Raw genomic sequence first — 19110 nt, 5'->3', positions numbered from 1 at the left:
GCAAATATTTTTGGGACATTCAGAGCTCTCTGACCCTGTTTCTGGGCCATCAACATTTTCTGGACTTTAGGGGGTCTAGGATGCCTGTAAACCCCTTTTTTGGGCCTCCAAAGTTTTCAACATTTTTGCAGGCCTAAGATGCATTTTAAGGCCTTTTTTGGGCTGCTAACATATTCTTAACTTTCAGGGGTGTAGGATGCATTTTTTGTGCCAAAATTATTTTTGGGAATTTCAGTGGTCTAGGATCCGGGTTAATGCCCCTTTCAGGATGCAAATGTTTTTGGGACATTCAGAGCTCTCTGACGCACCTTTTGGGCCACCATCATTTTCTGGACTTTAGGGGGTCTAGGATGCCTGTAAACCCCTTTTTTGGGCCTCCAAAGTTTTCAACATTTTTGCAGGCCTAAAATGCATTTTACGGCCTTTTTTGGGCTGCTAACATATTCGTAACTTTCATTGGTGTAGGATGCATTTTTTGTGCCAAAGTTATTTTTGGGAATTTCAGTGGTCTAGGATGTGGGTTAATACCCCTTTCAGGCTGCAAATGTTTTTGGGACTTTCAGAGCTCTCTGACACAGTTTTTGGGCCACCATCATTTTCTGGACTTTAGAGAGTCTAGGATGCCTGTAAACCCCTTTTTAGGGCCTCCAAAGTTTTCAACATTTTTGCAGGCCTAAAATGCATTTTAAGGCCTTTTTTGGGCTGCTAACATATTCTTAACTTTCAGGGGTGTAGGATGCATTTTTTGTGCCAAAATAATTTTTGGGAATTTCGGTGGTCTAGGATGCAGGTCAATGCCCCTTTCAGGATGCAAATGTTTTTGGGACATTCAGAGCTCTCTGACGCACCTTTTGGGCCACCATCATTTTCTGGACTTTAGGGGGTCTAGGATGCCTGTAAACCCCTTTTTTGGGCCTCCAAAGTTTTCAACATTTTTGCAGGCCTAAGTTGCATTTTAAGGCCTTTTTTGGGCTGCTAACATATTCTGAACGTTCACGGATGTAAGATGCATTTTTCGTGGAAAAAATAATTTTTGGAATTTCAGTGGTCTAGGATGCGGGTTAATGCCCCTTTCAGGCTGCAAATATTTTTGGGACATTCAGAGCTCTCTGACCCTGTTTCTGGGCCATCAACATTTTCTGGACTTTAGGGGGTCTAGGATGCCTGTAAACCCCTTTTTTGGGCCTCCAAAGTTTTCAACATTTTTGCAGGCCTAAGATGCATTTTAAGGCCTTTTTTGGGCTGCTAACATATTCTTAACTTTCAGGGGTGTAGGATGCATTTTTTGTGCCAAAATTATTTTTGGGAATTTCAGTGGTCTAGGATCCGGGTTAATGCCCCTTTCAGGCTTCCAATGATTTTGGGACATTCAGAGCTCTCTGATGCAGTTTTTGGGCCACCATCATTTTCTGGACTTTAGAGAGTCTAGGATGCCTGTAAACCCCTTTTTAGGGCCTCCAAAGTTTTCAACATTTTTGCAGGCCTAAAATGCATTTTAAGGCCTTTTTTGGGCTGCTAACATATTCTTAACTTTCAGGGGTGTAGGATGCATTTTTTGTGCCAAAATTATTTTTGGGAATTTCGGTGGTCTAGGATGCAGGTCAATGCCCCTTTCAGGATGCAAATGTTTTTGGGACATTCAGAGCTCTCTGACGCACCTTTTGGGCCACCATCATTTTCTGGACTTTAGGGGGTCTAGGATGTCTGTAAACCCCTTTTTTGGGCCTCCAAAGTTTTCAACATTTTTGCAGGCCTAAGTTGCATTTTAAGGCCTTTTTTGGGCTGCTAACATATTCTTAACTTTCAGGGGTGTAGGATGCATTTTTTGTGCCAAAATTATTTTTGGGAATTTCAGTGGTCTAGGGTGCGGGTTAATTCCCCTTTCAGACTGCAAATGTTTTTGGGACATTCAGAGCTCTCTGATGCAGTTTTTGGGCCACCATCATTTTCTGGTCTTTAGGGGGTCTAGGATGCCTGTAAACCCCTTTTTTGGGCCTCCAAAGTTTTCAACATTTTTGCAGGCCTAAAATGCATTTTAAGGCCTTTTTTGGGCTGCTAACATATTCTTAACTTTCAGGGGTGTAGGATGCATTTTTCGTGCCAAAATTATTTTTGGGAATTTCAGTGGTCTAGGATGCGGGTTAATGCCCCTTTCAGGCTGCCAATGTTTTTGGGACATTCAGAGCTCTCTGACGCACCTTTTAGGCCACCATCATTTTCTGGACTTTAGGGGGTCTAGAATGCCTGTAAACCCCTTTTTTGGGCCTTCAAAGTTTTCAACATTTTTGCAGGCCTAAGTTGCATTTTAAGGCCTTTTTTGGGCTGCTAACATATTCTTAACTTTCAGGGGTGTAGGATGCATTTTTTGTGCCAAAATTATTTTTGGGAATTTCAGTTCGTCTGGGATGCGGGTTAATGCCCCTTTCAGGCTTCCAATGATTTTGGGACATTCAGAGCTCTCTGATGCAGTTTTTGGGCCACCATCATTTTCTGGACTTTAGGGGGTCTAGGATGCCTGTAAACCCCTTTTTTGGGCCTCCAAAGTGTTCAACATTTTTGCAGGCCTAAAATGCATTTTAAGGCCTTTTTTGGGCTGATATTCTTAACTTTCAGGGGTGTAGGATGCATTTTTTGTGCCAAAATTATTTTTGGGAATTTCAGTGGTCTAGGATGCGGGTTAATGCCCCTTTCAGGCTGCCAATGTTTTTGGGACATTCAGAGCTCTCTGACGCACCTTTTGGGCCACCATCATTTTCTGGACTTTAGGGGGTCTAGAATGCCTGTAAACCCCTTTTTTGGGCCTTCATAGTTTTCAACATTTTTGCAGGCCTAAGTTGCATTTTAAGGCCTTTTTTGGGCTGCTAACATATTCTTAACTTTCAGGGGTGTAGGATGCATTTTTTGTGCCAAAATTATTTTTGGGAATTTCAGTTCGTCTGGGATGCGGGTTAATGCCCCTTTCAGGCTGCCAATGGTTTTGGGACATTCAGAGCTCTCTGATGCAGTTTTTGGGCCACCATCATTTTCTGGACTTTAGGGGGTCTAGGATGCCTGTAAACCCCTTTTTTGGGCCTCCAAAGTGTTCAACATTTTTGCAGGCCTAAGATGCATTTTAAGGCCTTTTTTGGGCTGCTAACATATTCTTAACTTTCAGGGGTGTAGGATGCATTTTTCGTGCCAAAAATATTTTTGGGAACTTCAGTGGTCTAGGATGCGGGTTAATGCCCCTTTCAGGCTGGAAATGTTTTGGGGACTTTCAGAGCTCTCTGACACTGTTTTTGGGCCACCATCATTTTCTGGACTTTAGAGAGTCTAGGATGCCTGTAAGCCCCTTTTTAGGGCCTCCAAAGTTTTCAACATTTTTGCAGGCCTAAAATGCATTTTAAGGCCTTTTTTGGGCTGCTAACATATTCTTAACTTTCAGGGGTGTAGGATGCATTTTTTGTGCCAAAATTATTTTTGGAAATTTCGGTGGTCTAGGATGCAGGTCAATGCCCCTTTCAGGATGCAAATGTTTTTGGGACATTCAGAGCTCTCTGACGCACCTTTTGGGCCACCATCATTTTCTGGACTTTAGGGGGTCTAGGATGCCTGTAAACCCCTTTTTTGGGCCTCCAAAGTTTTCAACATTTTTGCAGGCCTAAGTTGCATTTTAAGGCCTTTTTTGGGCTGCTAACATATTCTTAACTTTCAGGGGTGTAGGATGCATTTTTTGTGCCAAAATTATTTTGGGGAATTTCAGTGGTCTAGGGTGCGGGTTAATTCCCCTTTCAGACTGCAAATGTTTTTGGGACATTCAGAGCTCTCTGATGCAGTGTTTGGGCCACCATCATTTTCTGGACTTTAGGGGGTCTAGGATGCCTGTAAACCCCTTTTTTGGGCCTCCAAGGTTTTCAACATTTTTGCAGGCCTAAAATTCATTTTAAGGCCTTTTTTGGGCTGCTAACATATTCGTAACTTTCAGTGGTGTAGGATGCATTTTTTTGTGTCAAAGTTATTTTTGGGAATTTCAGTGGTCTAGGATGCGGGTTAATGCCCCTTTTAGACTGCAAATGATTTTGGGACATTCAGAGCTCTCTGATGCAGTTTTTGGGCCACCATCATTTTCTGGACTTTAGGGGGTCTAGGATGCCTGTAAACCCCTTTTTTGGGCCTCCAAAGTTTTCAATATTTTTGCAGGCCTAAGATGCATTTTAAGGCCTTTTTTGGGCTGCTAACATATTCTTAACTTTCAGGGGTGTAGGATGCATTTTTCGTGCCAAAATTATTTTTGGGAATTTCAGTGCTCTAGGATGCTGGTTAATGCCCCTTTCAGGCTGCAAATGTTTTTGGGACTTTCAGAGCTCTCTGACACAGTTTTAGGGCCACCATCATTTTCTGGACTTTAGGGGGTCTAGGATGCCTGTAAACCTCTTTTTTGGGCCTCCAAAGTTTTCTACATTTTTGCAGGCCTAAGATGCATTTTAAGGCCTTTTTTGGCCTGCTAACATATTCTGAACGTTCACGGATGTAAGATGCATTTTTCGTGGAAAAAATAATTTTGGGAATTTCAGTGGTCTAGGATGCGGGTTAATGCCCCTTTCAGGCTGCAAATATTTTTGGGACATTCAGAGCTCTCTGACCCTGTTTCTGGGCCATCAACATTTTCTGGACTTTAGGGGGTCTAGGATGCCTGTAAACCCCTTTTTTGGGCCTCCAAAGTTTTCAACATTTTTGCAGGCCTAAGTTGCATTTTAAGGCCTTTTTTGGGCTGATATTCTTAACTTTCACGGGTGTAGGATGCATTTTTTGTGCCAAAATTATTTTTGGGAATTTCAGTGGTCTAGGGTGCGGGTTAATTCCCCTTTCAGACTGCAAATGTTTTTGGGACATTCAGAGCTCTCTGATGCAGTTTTTGGGCCACCATCATTTTCTGGACTTTAGGGGGTCTAGGATGCCTGTAAACCCCTTTTTTGGGCCTCCAAAGTTTTCAACATTTTTGCAGGCCTAAAATGCATTTTAAGGCCTTATTTGTGCTGATATTCTTAACTTTCAGGGGTGTAGGATGCATTTTTTGTGCCAAAATTATTTTTGGGAATTTCAGTGGTCTAGGATGCGGGTTAATGCCCCTTTCAGGCTGCCAATGTTTTTGGGACATTCAGAGCTCTCTGACGCACCTTTTAGGCCACCATCATTTTCTGGACTTTAGGGGGTCTAGAATGCCTGTAAACCCCTTTTTTGGGCCTTCAAAGTTTTCAACATTTTTGCAGGCCTAAGTTGCATTTTAAGGCCTTTTTTGGGCTGCTAACATATTCTTAACTTTCAGGGGTGTAGGATGCATTTTTTGTGCCAAAATTATTTTTGGGAATTTCAGTTCGTCTGGGATGCGGGTTAATGCCCCTTTCAGGCTTCCAATGATTTTGGGACATTCAGAGCTCTCTGATGCAGTTTTTGGGCCACCATCATTTTCTGGACTTTAGGGGGTCTAGGATGCCTGTAAACCCCTTTTTTGGGCCTCCAAAGTGTTCAACATTTTTGCAGGCCTAAAATGCATTTTAAGGCCTTTTTTGGGCTGATATTCTTAACTTTCAGGGGTGTAGGATGCATTTTTTGTGCCAAAATTATTTTTGGGAATTTCAGTGGTCTAGGATGCGGTTTAATGCCCCTTTCAGGCTGCCAATGTTTTTGGGACATTCAGAGCTCTCTGACGCACCTTTTGGGCCACCATCATTTTCTGGACTTTAGGGGGTCTAGAATGCCTTTAAACCCCTTTTTTGGGCCTTCAAAGTTTTCAACATTTTTGCAGGCCTAAGTTGCATATTAAGGCCTTTTTTGGGCTGCTAACATATTTTTAACTTTCAGGGGTGTAGGATGCATTTTTATGTGCCAAAATTATTTTTGGGAATTTCAGTTCGTCTGGGATGCGGGTTAATGCCCCTTTCAGACTGCAAATGTTTTTGGGACATTCAGAGCTCTCTGATGCAGTTTTTGGGCCACCATCATTTTCTGGACGTTAGGGGGTCTAGGATGCCTGTAAACCCCTTTTTTGGGCCTCCGAAGTTTTCAATATTTTTGCAGGCCTAAGATGCATTTTAAGGCCTTTTTTGGGCTGCTAACATATTCTTAACTTTCAGGGGTGTAGGATGCATTTTTCGTGCCAAAATTATTTTTGGGAATTTCAGTGGTCTAGGATGCTGGTTAATGCCCCTTTCAGGCTGCAAATGTTTTTGGGACGTTCAGAGCTCTCTGACACAGTTTTAGGGCCACCATCATTTTCTGGACTTTAGGGGGTCTAGGATGCCTGTAAACCTCTTTTTTGGGCCTCCAAAGTTTTCTACATTTTTGCAGGCCTAAGATGCATTTTAAGGCCTTTTTTGGGCTGCTAACATATTCTTAACTTTCAGGGGTGTAGGATGCATTTTTTGTGCCAAAAGTATTTTTGGGAATTTCAGTGGTCTAGGATCCGGGTTAATGCCCCTTTCAGGATGCAAATGTTTTTGGGACATTCAGAGCTCTCTGACGCACCTTTTGGGCCACCATCATTTTCTGGACTTTAGGGGGTCTAGGATGCCTGTAAACCCCTTTTTTGGGCCTCCAAAGTTTTCAACATTTTTGCAGGCCTAAAATGCATTTTACGGCCTTTTTTGGGCTGCTAACATATTCGTAACTTTCATTGGTGTAGGATGCATTTTTTGTGCCAAAGTTATTTTTGGGAATTTCAGTGGTCTAGGATGTGGGTTAATACCCCTTTCAGGCTGCAAATGTTTTTGGGACTTTCAGAGCTCTCTGACACAGTTTTTGGGCCACCATCATTTTCTGGACTTTAGAGAGTCTAGGATGCCTGTAAACCCCTTTTTAGGGCCTCCAAAGTTTTCAACATTTTTGCAGGCCTAAAATGCATTTTAAGGCCTTTTTTGGGCTGCTAACATATTCTTAACTTTCAGGGGTGTAGGATGCATTTTTTGTGCCAAAATAATTTTTGGGAATTTCGGTGGTCTAGGATGCAGGTCAATGCCCCTTTCAGGATGCAAATGTTTTTGGGACATTCAGAGCTCTCTGACGCACCTTTTGGGCCACCATCATTTTCTGGACTTTAGGGGGTCTAGGATGCCTGTAAACCCCTTTTTTGGGCCTCCAAAGTTTTCAACATTTTTGCAGGCCTAAGTTGCATTTTAAGGCCTTTTTTGGGCTGCTAACATATTCTGAACGTTCACGGATGTAAGATGCATTTTTCGTGGAAAAAATAATTTTTGGAATTTCAGTGGTCTAGGATGCGGGTTAATGCCCCTTTCAGGCTGCAAATATTTTTGGGACATTCAGAGCTCTCTGACCCTGTTTCTGGGCCATCAACATTTTCTGGACTTTAGGGGGTCTAGGATGCCTGTAAACCCCTTTTTTGGGCCTCCAAAGTTTTCAACATTTTTGCAGGCCTAAAATGCATTTTAAGGCCTTTTTTGGGCTGCTAACATATTCTTAACTTTCAGGGGTGTAGGATGCATTTTTTGTGCCAAAATTATTTTTGGGAATTTCGGTGGTCTAGGATGCAGGTCAATGCCCCTTTCAGGATGCAAATGTTTTTGGGACATTCAGAGCTCTCTGACGCACCTTTTGGGCCACCATCATTTTCTGGACTTTAGGGGGTCTAGGATGTCTGTAAACCCCTTTTTTGGGCCTCCAAAGTTTTCAACATTTTTGCAGGCCTAAGTTGCATTTTAAGGCCTTTTTTGGGCTGCTAACATATTCTTAACTTTCAGGGGTGTAGGATGCATTTTTTGTGCCAAAATTATTTTTGGGAATTTCAGTGGTCTAGGGTGCGGGTTAATTCCCCTTTCAGACTGCAAATGTTTTTGGGACATTCAGAGCTCTCTGATGCAGTTTTTGGGCCACCATCATTTTCTGGTCTTTAGGGGGTCTAGGATGCCTGTAAACCCCTTTTTTGGGCCTCCAAAGTTTTCAACATTTTTGCAGGCCTAAAATGCATTTTAAGGCCTTTTTTGGGCTGCTAACATATTCTTAACTTTCAGGGGTGTAGGATGCATTTTTCGTGCCAAAATTATTTTTGGGAATTTCAGTGGTCTAGGATGCTGGTTAATGCCCCTTTCAGGCTGCAAATGTTTTTGGGACTTTCAGAGCTCTCTGACACAGTTTTAGGGCCACCATCATTTTCTGGACTTTAGGGGGTCTAGGATGCCTGTAAACCTCTTTTTTGGGCCTCCAAAGTTTTCTACATTTTTGCAGGCCTAAGATGCATTTTAAGGCCTTTTTTGGGCTGCTAACATATTCTGAACGTTCACGGATGTAAGATGCATTTTTCGTGGAAAAAATAATTTTTGGAATTTCAGTGGTCTAGGATGCGGGTTAATGCCCCTTTCAGGCTGCAAATATTTTTGGGACATTCAGAGCTCTCTGACCCTGTTTCTGGGCCATCAACATTTTCTGGACTTTAGGGGGTCTAGGATGCCTGTAAACCCCTTTTTTGGGCCTCCAAAGTTTTCAACATTTTTGCAGGCCTAAGTTGCATTTTAAGGCCTTTTTTGGGCTGATATTCTTAACTTTCAGGGGTGTAGGATGCATTTTTTGTGCCAAAATTATTTTTGGGAATTTCAGTGGTCTAGGGTGCGGGTTAATTCCCCTTTCAGACTGCAAATGTTTTTGGGACATTCAGAGCTCTCTGATGCAGTTTTTGGGCCACCATCATTTTCTGGACTTTAGGGGGTCTAGGATGCCTGTAAACCCCTTTTTTGGGCCTCCAAAGTTTTCAACATTTTTGCAGGCCTAAAATGCATTTTAAGGCCTTTTTTGGGCTGATATTCTTAACTTTCAGGGGTGTAGGATGCATTTTTTGTGCCAAAATTATTTTTGGGAATTTCAGTGGTCTAGGATGCGGGTTAATGCCCCTTTCAGGCTGCCAATGTTTTTGGGACATTCAGAGCTCTCTGACGCACCTTTTGGGCCACCATCATTTTCTGGACTTTAGGGGGTCTAGAATGCCTGTAAACCCCTTTTTTGGGCCTTCATAGTTTTCAACATTTTTGCAGGCCTAAGTTGCATTTTAAGGCCTTTTTTGGGCTGCTAACATATTCTTAACTTTCAGGGGTGTAGGATGCATTTTTTGTGCCAAAATTATTTTTGGGAATTTCAGTTCGTCTGGGATGCGGGTTAATGCCCCTTTCAGGCTGCCAATGGTTTTGGGACATTCAGAGCTCTCTGATGCAGTTTTTGGGCCACCATCATTTTCTGGACTTTAGGGGGTCTAGGATGCCTGTAAACCCCTTTTTTGGGCCTCCAAAGTGTTCAACATTTTTGCAGGCCTAAGATGCATTTTAAGGCCTTTTTTGGGCTGCTAACATATTCTTAACTTTCAGGGGTGTAGGATGCATTTTTCGTGCCAAAAATATTTTTGGGAACTTCAGTGGTCTAGGATGCGGGTTAATGCCCCTTTCAGGCTGGAAATGTTTTGGGGACTTTCAGAGCTCTCTGACACTGTTTTTGGGCCACCATCATTTTCTGGACTTTAGGGGGTCTAGGATGCCTGTAAACCCCTTTTTTGGGCCTCCAAAGTTTTCAACATTTTTGCAGGCCTAAAATGCATTTTACGGCCTTTTTTGGGCTGCTAACATATTCGTAACTTTCATTGGTGTAGGATGCATTTTTTGTGCCAAAGTTATTTTTGGGAATTTCAGTGGTCTAGGATGTGGGTTAATACCCCTTTCAGGCTGCAAATGTTTTTGGGACTTTCAGAGCTCTCTGACACAGTTTTTGGGCCACCATCATTTTCTGGACTTTAGAGAGTCTAGGATGCCTGTAAACCCCTTTTTAGGGCCTCCAAAGTTTTCAACATTTTTGCAGGCCTAAAATGCATTTTAAGGCCTTTTTTGGGCTGCTAACATATTCTTAACTTTCAGGGGTGTAGGATGCATTTTTTGTGCCAAAATAATTTTTGGGAATTTCGGTGGTCTAGGATGCAGGTCAATGCCCCTTTCAGGATGCAAATGTTTTTGGGACATTCAGAGCTCTCTGACGCACCTTTTGGGCCACCATCATTTTCTGGACTTTAGGGGGTCTAGGATGCCTGTAAACCCCTTTTTTGGGCCTCCAAAGTTTTCAACATTTTTGCAGGCCTAAGTTGCATTTTAAGGCCTTTTTTGGGCTGCTAACATATTCTGAACGTTCACGGATGTAAGATGCATTTTTCGTGGAAAAAATAATTTTTGGAATTTCAGTGGTCTAGGATGCGGGTTAATGCCCCTTTCAGGCTGCAAATATTTTTGGGACATTCAGAGCTCTCTGACCCTGTTTCTGGGCCATCAACATTTTCTGGACTTTAGGGGGTCTAGGATGCCTGTAAACCCCTTTTTTGGGCCTCCAAAGTTTTCAACATTTTTGCAGGCCTAAGTTGCATTTTAAGGCCTTTTTTGGGCTGCTAACATATTCTTAACTTTCAGGGGTGTAGGATGCATTTTTTGTGCCAAAATTATTTTTGGGAATTTCAGTGGTCTAGGGTGCGGGTTAATTCCCCTTTCAGACTGCAAATGTTTTTGGGACATTCAGAGCTCTCTGATGCAGTTTTTGAGCCACCATCATTTTCTGGACTTTAGGGGGTCTAGGGTGCCTGTAAACCCCTTTTTTGGGCCTCCAAAGTTTTCAACATGTTTGCAGGCCTAAAATGCATTTTAAGGCCTTTTTTGGGCTGCTAACATATTCGTAATTTTCAGTGGTGTAGGATGCATTTTTTGTGTCAAAGTTATTTTTGGGAATTTCAGTGGTCTAGGGTGCGGGTTAATTCCCCTTTCAGACTGCAAATGTTTTTGGGACATTCAGAGCTCTCTGATGCAGTTTTTGGGCCACCATCATTTTCTGGACTTTAGGGGGTCTAGGATGCCTGTAAACCCCTTTTTTGGGCCTCCAAAGTTTTCAATATTTTTGCAGGCCTAAGATGCATTTTAAGGCCTTTTTTGGGCTGCTAACATATTCTTAACTTTCAGGGGTATAGGATGCATTTTTCGTGCCAAAATTATTTTTGGGAATTTCAGTGGTCCAGGATGCTGGTTAATGCCCCTTTCAGGCTGCAAATGTTTTTGGGACTTTGAGAGCTCTCTGACACAGTTTTAGGGCCACCATCATTTTCTGGACTTTAGGGGGTCTAGGATGCCTGTAAACCCCTTTTTTGGGCCTCCAAAGTTTTCAACATTTTTGCAGGCCTAAGTTGCATTTTAAGGCCTTTTTTGGGCTGCTAACATATTCTTAACTTTCAGGGGTGTAGGATGCATTTTTTGTGCCAAAATTATTTTGGGGAATTTCAGTGGTCTAGGGTGCGGGTTAATTCCCCTTTCAGACTGCAAATGTTTTTGGGACATTCAGAGCTCTCTGATGCAGTGTTTGGGCCACCATCATTTTCTGGACTTTAGGGGGTCTAGGATGCCTGTAAACCCCTTTTTTGGGCCTCCAAAGTTTTCAACATTTTTGCAGGCCTAAAATTCATTTTAAGGCCTTTTTTGGGCTGCTAACATATTCGTAACTTTCAGTGGTGTAGGATGCATTTTTTTGTGTCAAAGTTATTTTTGGGAATTTCAGTGGTCTAGGATGTGGGTTAATGCCCCTTTTAGACTGCAAATGATTTTGGGACATTCAGAGCTCTCTGATGCAGTTTTTGGGCCACCATCATTTTCTGGACTTTAGGGGGTCTAGGATGCCTGTAAACCCCTTTTTTGGGCCTCCAAAGTTTTCAATATTTTTGCAGGCCTAAGATGCATTTTAAGGCCTTTTTTGGGCTGCTAACATATTCTTAACTTTCAGGGGTGTAGGATGCATTTTTCGTGCCAAAATTATTTTTGGGAATTTCAGTGCTCTAGGATGCTGGTTAATGCCCCTTTCAGGCTGCAAATGTTTTTGGGACTTTCAGAGCTCTCTGACACAGTTTTAGGGCCACCATCATTTTCTGGACTTTAGGGGGTCTAGGATGCCTGTAAACCTCTTTTTTGGGCCTCCAAAGTTTTCTACATTTTTGCAGGCCTAAGATGCATTTTAAGGCCTTTTTTGGGCTGCTAACATATTCTGAACGTTCACGGATGTAAGATGCATTTTTCGTGGAAAAAATAATTTTGGGAATTTCAGTGGTCTAGGATGCGGGTTAATGCCCCTTTCAGGCTGCAAATATTTTTGGGACATTCAGAGCTCTCTGACCCTGTTTCTGGGCCATCAACATTTTCTGGACTTTAGGGGGTCTAGGATGCCTGTAAACCCCTTTTTTGGGCCTCCAAAGTTTTCAACATTTTTGCAGGCCTAAGTTGCATTTTAAGGCCTTTTTTGGGCTGATATTCTTAACTTTCACGGGTGCAGGATGCATTTTTTGTGCCAAAATTATTTTTGGGAATTTCAGTGGTCTAGGGTGCGGGTTAATTCCCCTTTCAGACTGCAAATGTTTTTGGGACATTCAGAGCTCTCTGATGCAGTTTTTGGGCCACCATTATTTTCTGGACTTTAGGGGGTCTAGGATGCCTGTAAACCCCTTTTTTGGGCCTCCAAAGTTTTCAACATTTTTGCAGGCCTAAAATGCATTTTAAGGCCTTATTTGTGCTGATATTCTTAACTTTCAGGGGTGTAGGGTGCATTTTTTGTGCCAAAATTATTTTTGGGAATTTCAGTGGTCTAGGATGCGGGTTAATGCCCCTTTCAGGCTGCCAATGTTTTTGGGACATTCAGAGCTCTCTGACGCACCTTTTAGGCCACCATCATTTTCTGGACTTTAGGGGGTCTAGAATGCCTGTAAACCCCTTTTTTGGGCCTTCAAAGTTTTCAACATTTTTGCAGGCCTAAGTTGCATTTTAAGGCCTTTTTTGGGCTGCTAACATATTCTTAACTTTCAGGGGTGTAGGATGCATTTTTTGTGCCAAAATTATTTTTGGGAATTTCAGTTCGTCTGGGATGCGGGTTAATGCCCCTTTCAGGCTTCCAATGATTTTGGGACATTCAGAGCTCTCTGATGCAGTTTTTGGGCCACCATCATTTTCTGGACTTTAGGGGGTCTAGGATGCCTGTAAACCCCTTTTTTGGGCCTCCAAAGTGTTCAACATTTTTGCAGGCCTAAAATGCATTTTAAGGCCTTTTTTGGGCTGATATTCTTAACTTTCAGGGGTGTAGGATGCATTTTTTGTGCCAAAATTATTTTTGGGAATTTCAGTGGTCTAGGATGCGGGTTAATGCCCCTTTCAGGCTGCCAATGTTTTTGGGACATTCAGAGCTCTCTGACGCACCTTTTGGGCCACCATCATTTTCTGGACTTTAGGGGGTCTAGAATGCCTTTAAACCCCTTTTTTGGGCCTTCAAAGTTTTCAACATTTTTGCAGGCCTAAGTTGCATATTAAGGCCTTTTTTGGGCTGCTAACATATTTTTAACTTTCAGGGGTGTAGGATGCATTTTTTGTGCCAAAATTATTTTTGGGAATTTCAGTTCGTCTGGGATGCGGGTTAATGCCCCTTTCAGACTGCAAATGTTTTTGGGACATTCAGAGCTCTCTGATGCAGTTTTTGGGCTACCATCATTTTCTGGACGTTAGGGGGTCTAGGATGCCTGTAAACCCCTTTTTTGGGCCTCCGAAGTTTTCAATATTTTTGCAGGCCTAAGATGCATTTTAAGGCCTTTTTTGGGCTGCTAACATATTCTTAACTTTCAGGGGTGTAGGATGCATTTTTCGTGCCAAAATTATTTTTGGGAATTTCAGTGGTCTAGGATGCTGGTTAATGCCCCTTTCAGGCTGCAAATGTTTTTGGGACGTTCAGAGCTCTCTGACACAGTTTTAGGGCCACCATCATTTTCTGGACTTTAGGGGGTCTAGGATGCCTGTAAACCTCTTTTTTGGGCCTCCAAAGTTTTCTACATTTTTGCAGGCCTAAGATGCATTTTAAGGCCTTTTTTGGGCTGCTAACATATTCTGAACGTTCACGGATGTAAGATGCATTTTTCGTGGGAAAAATAATTTTTGGAATTTCAGTGGTCTAGGATGCGGGTTAATGCCCCTTTCAGGCTGCAAATATTTTTGGGACATTCAGAGCTCTCTGACCCTGTTTCTGGGCCATCAACATTTTCTGGACTTTAGGGGGTCTAGGATGCCTGTAAACCCCTTTTTTGGGCCTCCAAAGTTTTCAACATTTTTGCAGGCCTAAGATGCATTTTAAGGCCTTTTTTGGGCTGCTAACATATTCTTAACTTTCAGGGGTGTAGGATGCATTTTTTGTGCCAAAATTATTTTTGGGAATTTCAGTGGTCTAGGATCCGGGTTAATGCCCCTTTCAGGATGCAAATGTTTTTGGGACATTCAGAGCTCTCTGACGCACCTTTTGGGCCACCATCATTTTCTGGACTTTAGGGGGTCTAGGATGCCTGTAAACCCCTTTTTTGGGCCTCCAAAGTTTTCAACATTTTTGCAGGCCTAAAATGCATTTTACGGCCTTTTTTGGGCTGCTAACATATTCGTAACTTTCATTGGTGTAGGATGCATTTTTTGTGCCAAAGTTATTTTTGGGAATTTCAGTGGTCTAGGATGTGGGTTAATACCCCTTTCAGGCTGCAAATGTTTTTGGGACTTTCAGAGCTCTCTGACACAGTTTTTGGGCCACCATCATTTTCTGGACTTTAGAGAGTCTAGGATGCCTGTAAACCCCTTTTTAGGGCCTCCAAAGTTTTCAACATTTTTGCAGGCCTAAAATGCATTTTAAGGCCTTTTTTGGGCTGCTAACATATTCTTAACTTTCAGGGGTGTAGGATGCATTTTTTGTGCCAAAATAATTTTTGGGAATTTCGGTGGTCTAGGATGCAGGTCAATGCCCCTTTCAGGATGCAAATGTTTTTGGGACATTCAGAGCTCTCTGACGCACCTTTTGGGCCACCATCATTTTCTGGACTTTAGGGGGTCTAGGATGCCTGTAAACCCCTTTTTTGGGCCTCCAAAGTTTTCAACATTTTTGCAGGCCTAAGTTGCATTTTAAGGCCTTTTTTGGGCTGCTAACATATTCTGAACGTTCACGGATGTAAGATGCATTTTTCGTGGAAAAAATAATTTTTGGAATTTCAGTGGTCTAGGATGCGGGTTAATGCCCCTTTCAGGCTGCAAATATTTTTGGGACATTCAGAGCTCTCTGACGCACCTTTTGGGCCACCATCATTTTCTGGACTTTAGGGGGTCTAGGATGCCTGTAAACCCCTTTTTTGGGCCTCCAAAGTTTTCAACATTTTTGCAGGCCTAAAATGCATTTTACGGCCTTTTTTGGGCTGCTAACATATTCGTAACTTTCATTGGTGTAGGATGCATTTTTTGTGCCAAAGTTATTTTTGGGAATTTCAGTGGTCTAGGATGTGGGTTAATACCCCTTTCAGGCTGCAAATGTTTTTGGGACTTTCAGAGCTCTCTGACACAGTTTTTGGGCCACCATCATTTTCTGGACTTTAGAGAGTCTAGGATGCCTGTAAACCCCTTTTTAGGGCCTCCAAAGTTTTCAACATTTTTGCAGGCCTAAAATGCATTTTAAGGCCTTTTTTGGGCTGCTAACATATTCTAAACTTTCAGGGGTGTAGGATGCATTTTTTGTGCCAAAATAATTTTTGGGAATTTCGGTGGTCTAGGATGCAGGTCAATGCCCCTTTCAGGATGCAAATGTTTTTGGGACATTCAGAGCTCTCTGACGCACCTTTTGGGCCACCATCATTTTCTGGACTTTAGGGGGTCTAGGATGCCTGTAAACCCCTTTTTTGGGCCTCCAAAGTTTTCAACATTTTTGCAGGCCTAAGTTGCATTTTAAGGCCTTTTTTGGGCTGCTAACATATTCTGAACGTTCACGGATGTAAGATGCATTTTTCGTGGAAAAAATAATTTTTGGAATTTCAGTGGTCTAGGATGCGGGTTAATGCCCCTTTCAGGCTGCAAATATTTTTGGGACATTCAGAGCTCTCTGACCCTGTTTCTGGGCCATCAACATTTTCTGGACTTTAGGGGGTCTAGGATGCCTGTAAACCCCTTTTTTGGGCCTCCAAAGTTTTCAACATTTTTGCAGGCCTAAGATGCATTTTAAGGCCTTTTTTGGGCTGCTAACATATTCTTAACTTTCAGGGGTGTAGGATGCATTTTTTGTGCCAAAATTATTTTTGGGAATTTCAGTGGTCTAGGATCCGGGTTAATGCCCCTTTCAGGCTTCCAATGATTTTGGGACATTCAGAGCTCTCTGATGCAGTTTTTGGGCCACCATCATTTTCTGGACTTTAGAGAGTCTAGGATGCCTGTAAACCCCTTTTTAGGGCATCCAAAGTTTTCAACATTTTTGCAGGCCTAAAATGCATTTTAAGGCCTTTTTTGGGCTGCTAACATATTCTTAACTTTCAGGGGTGTAGGATGCATTTTTTGTGCCAAAATTATTTTTGGGAATTTCGGTGGTCTAGGATGCAGGTCAATGCCCCTTTCAGGATGCAAATGTTTTTGGGACATTCAGAGCTCTCTGACGCACCTTTTGGGCCACCATCATTTTCTGGACTTTAGGGGGTCTAGGATGTCTGTAAACCCCTTTTTTGGGCCTCCAAAGTTTTCAACATTTTTGCAGGCCTAAGTTGCATTTTAAGGCCTTTTTTGGGCTGCTAACATATTCTTAACTTTCAGGGGTGTAGGATGCATTTTTTGTGCCAAAATTATTTTTGGGAATTTCAGTGGTCTAGGGTGCGGGTTAATTCCCCTTTCAGACTGCAAATGTTTTTGGGACATTCAGAGCTCTCTGATGCAGTTTTTGGGCCACCATCATTTTCTGGTCTTTAGGGGGTCTAGGATGCCTGTAAACCCCTTTTTTGGGCCTCCAAAGTTTTCAACATTTTTGCAGGCCTAAAATGCATTTTAAGGCCTTTTTTGGGCTGCTAACATATTCTTAACTTTCAGGGGTGTAGGATGCATTTTTTGTGCCAAAATTATTTTTGGGAATTTCAGTGGTCTAGGATGCGGGTTAATGCCCCTTTCAGGCTGCCAATGTTTTTGGGACATTCAGAGCTCTCTGACGCACCTTTTAGGCCACCATCATTTTCTGGACTTTAGGGGGTCTAGAATGCCTGTAAACCCCTTTTTTGGGCCTTCAAAGTTTTCAACATTTTTGCAGGCCTAAGTTGCATTTTAAGGCCTTTTTTGGGCTGCTAACATATTCTTAACTTTCAGGGGTGTAGGATGCATTTTTTGTGCCAAAATTATTTTTGGGAATTTCAGTTCGTCTGGGATGCGGGTTAATGCCCCTTTCAGGCTTCCAATGATTTTGGGACATTCAGAGCTCTCTGATGCAGTTTTTGGGCCACCATCATTTTCTGGACTTTAGGGGGTCTAGGATGCCTGTAAACCCCTTTTTTGGGCCTCCAAAGTGTTCAACATTTTTGCAGGCCTAAAATGCATTTTAAGGCCTTTTTTGGGCTGATATTCTTAACTTTCAGGGGTGTAGGATGCATTTTTTGTGCCAAAATTATTTTTGGGAATTTCAGTGGTCTAGGATGCGGGTTAATGCCCCTTTCAGGCTGCCAATGTTTTTGGGACATTCAGAGCTCTCTGATGCACCTTTTGGGCCACCATCATTTTCTGGACTTTAGGGGGTCTAGAATGCCTTTAAACCCCTTTTTTGGGCCTTCAAAGTTTTCAACATTTTTGCAGGCCTAAGTTGCATATTAAGGCCTTTTTTGGGCTGCTAACATATTTTTAACTTTCAGGGGTGTAGGATGCATTTTTTGTGCCAAAATTATTTTTGGGAATTTCAGTTCGTCTGGGATGCGGGTTAATGCCCCTTTCAGACTGCAAATGTTTTTGGGACATTCAGAGCTCTCTGATGCAGTTTTTGGGCCACCATCATTTTCTGGACGTTAGGGGGTCTAGGATGCCTGTAAACCCCTTTTTTGGGCCTCCGAAGTTTTCAATATTTTTGCAGGCCTAAGATGCATTTTAAGGCCTTTTTTGGGCTGCTAACATATTCTTAACTTTCAGGGGTGTAGGATGCATTTTTCGTGCCAAAATTATTTTTGGGAATTTCAGTGGTCTAGGATGCTGGTTAATGCCCCTTTCAGGCTGCAAATGTTTTTGGGACGTTCAGAGCTCTCTGACACAGTTTTAGGGCCACCATCATTTTCTGGACTTTAGGGGGTCTAGGATGCCTGTAAACCTCTTTTTTGGGCCTCCAAAGTTTTCTACATTTTTGCAGGCCTAAGATGCATTTTAAGGCCTTTTTTGGGCTGCTAACATATTCTGAACGTTCACGGATGTAAGATGCATTTTTCGTGGGAAAAATAATTTTTGGAATTTCAGTGGTCTAGGATGCGGGTTAATGCCCCTTTCAGGCTGCAAATATTTTTGGGACATTCAGAGCTCTCTGACCCTGTTTCTGGGCCATCAACATTTTCTGGACTTTAGGGGGTCTAGGATGCCTGTAAACCCCTTTTTTGGGCCTCCAAAGTTTTCAACATTTTTGCAGGCCTAAGATGCATTTTAAGGCCTTTTTTGGGCTGCTAACATATTCTTAACTTTCAGGGGTGTAGGATGCATTTTTTGTGCCAAAATTATTTTTGGGAATTTCAGTGGTCTAGGATCCGGGTTAATGCCCCTTTCAGGATGCAAATGTTTTTGGGACATTCAGAGCTCTCTGACGCACCTTTTGGGCCACCATCATTTTCTGGACTTTAGGGGGTCTAGGATGCCTGTAAACCCCTTTTTTGGGCCTCCAAAGTTTTCAACATTTTTGCAGGCCTAAAATGCATTTTACGGCCTTTTTTGGGCTGCTAACATATTCGTAACTTTCATTGGTGTAGGATGCATTTTTTGTGCCAAAGTTATTTTTGGGAATTTCAGTGGTCTAGGATGTGGGTTAATACCCCTTTCAGGCTGCAAATGTTTTTGGGACTTTCAGAGCTCTCTGACACAGTTTTTGGGCCACCATCATTTTCTGGACTTTAGAGAGTCTAGGATGCCTGTAAACCCCTTTTTAGGGCCTCCAAAGTTTTCAACATTTTTGCAGGCCTAAAATGCATTTTAAGGCCTTTTTTGGGCTGCTAACATATTCTTAACTTTCAGGGGTGTAGGATGCATTTTTTGTGCCAAAATAATTTTTGGGAATTTCGGTGGTCTAGGATGC

The sequence above is a fragment of the Ambystoma mexicanum genome, chromosome 5q (genome assembly GCF_040938575.1).
Source record: "Ambystoma mexicanum isolate Mex_15411 chromosome 5q, UKY_AmexF1_1, whole genome shotgun sequence".
Lineage (NCBI taxonomy): Eukaryota > Metazoa > Chordata > Amphibia > Caudata > Ambystomatidae > Ambystoma > Ambystoma mexicanum.
Note: the sequence above shows the minus strand (reverse complement) of the source record.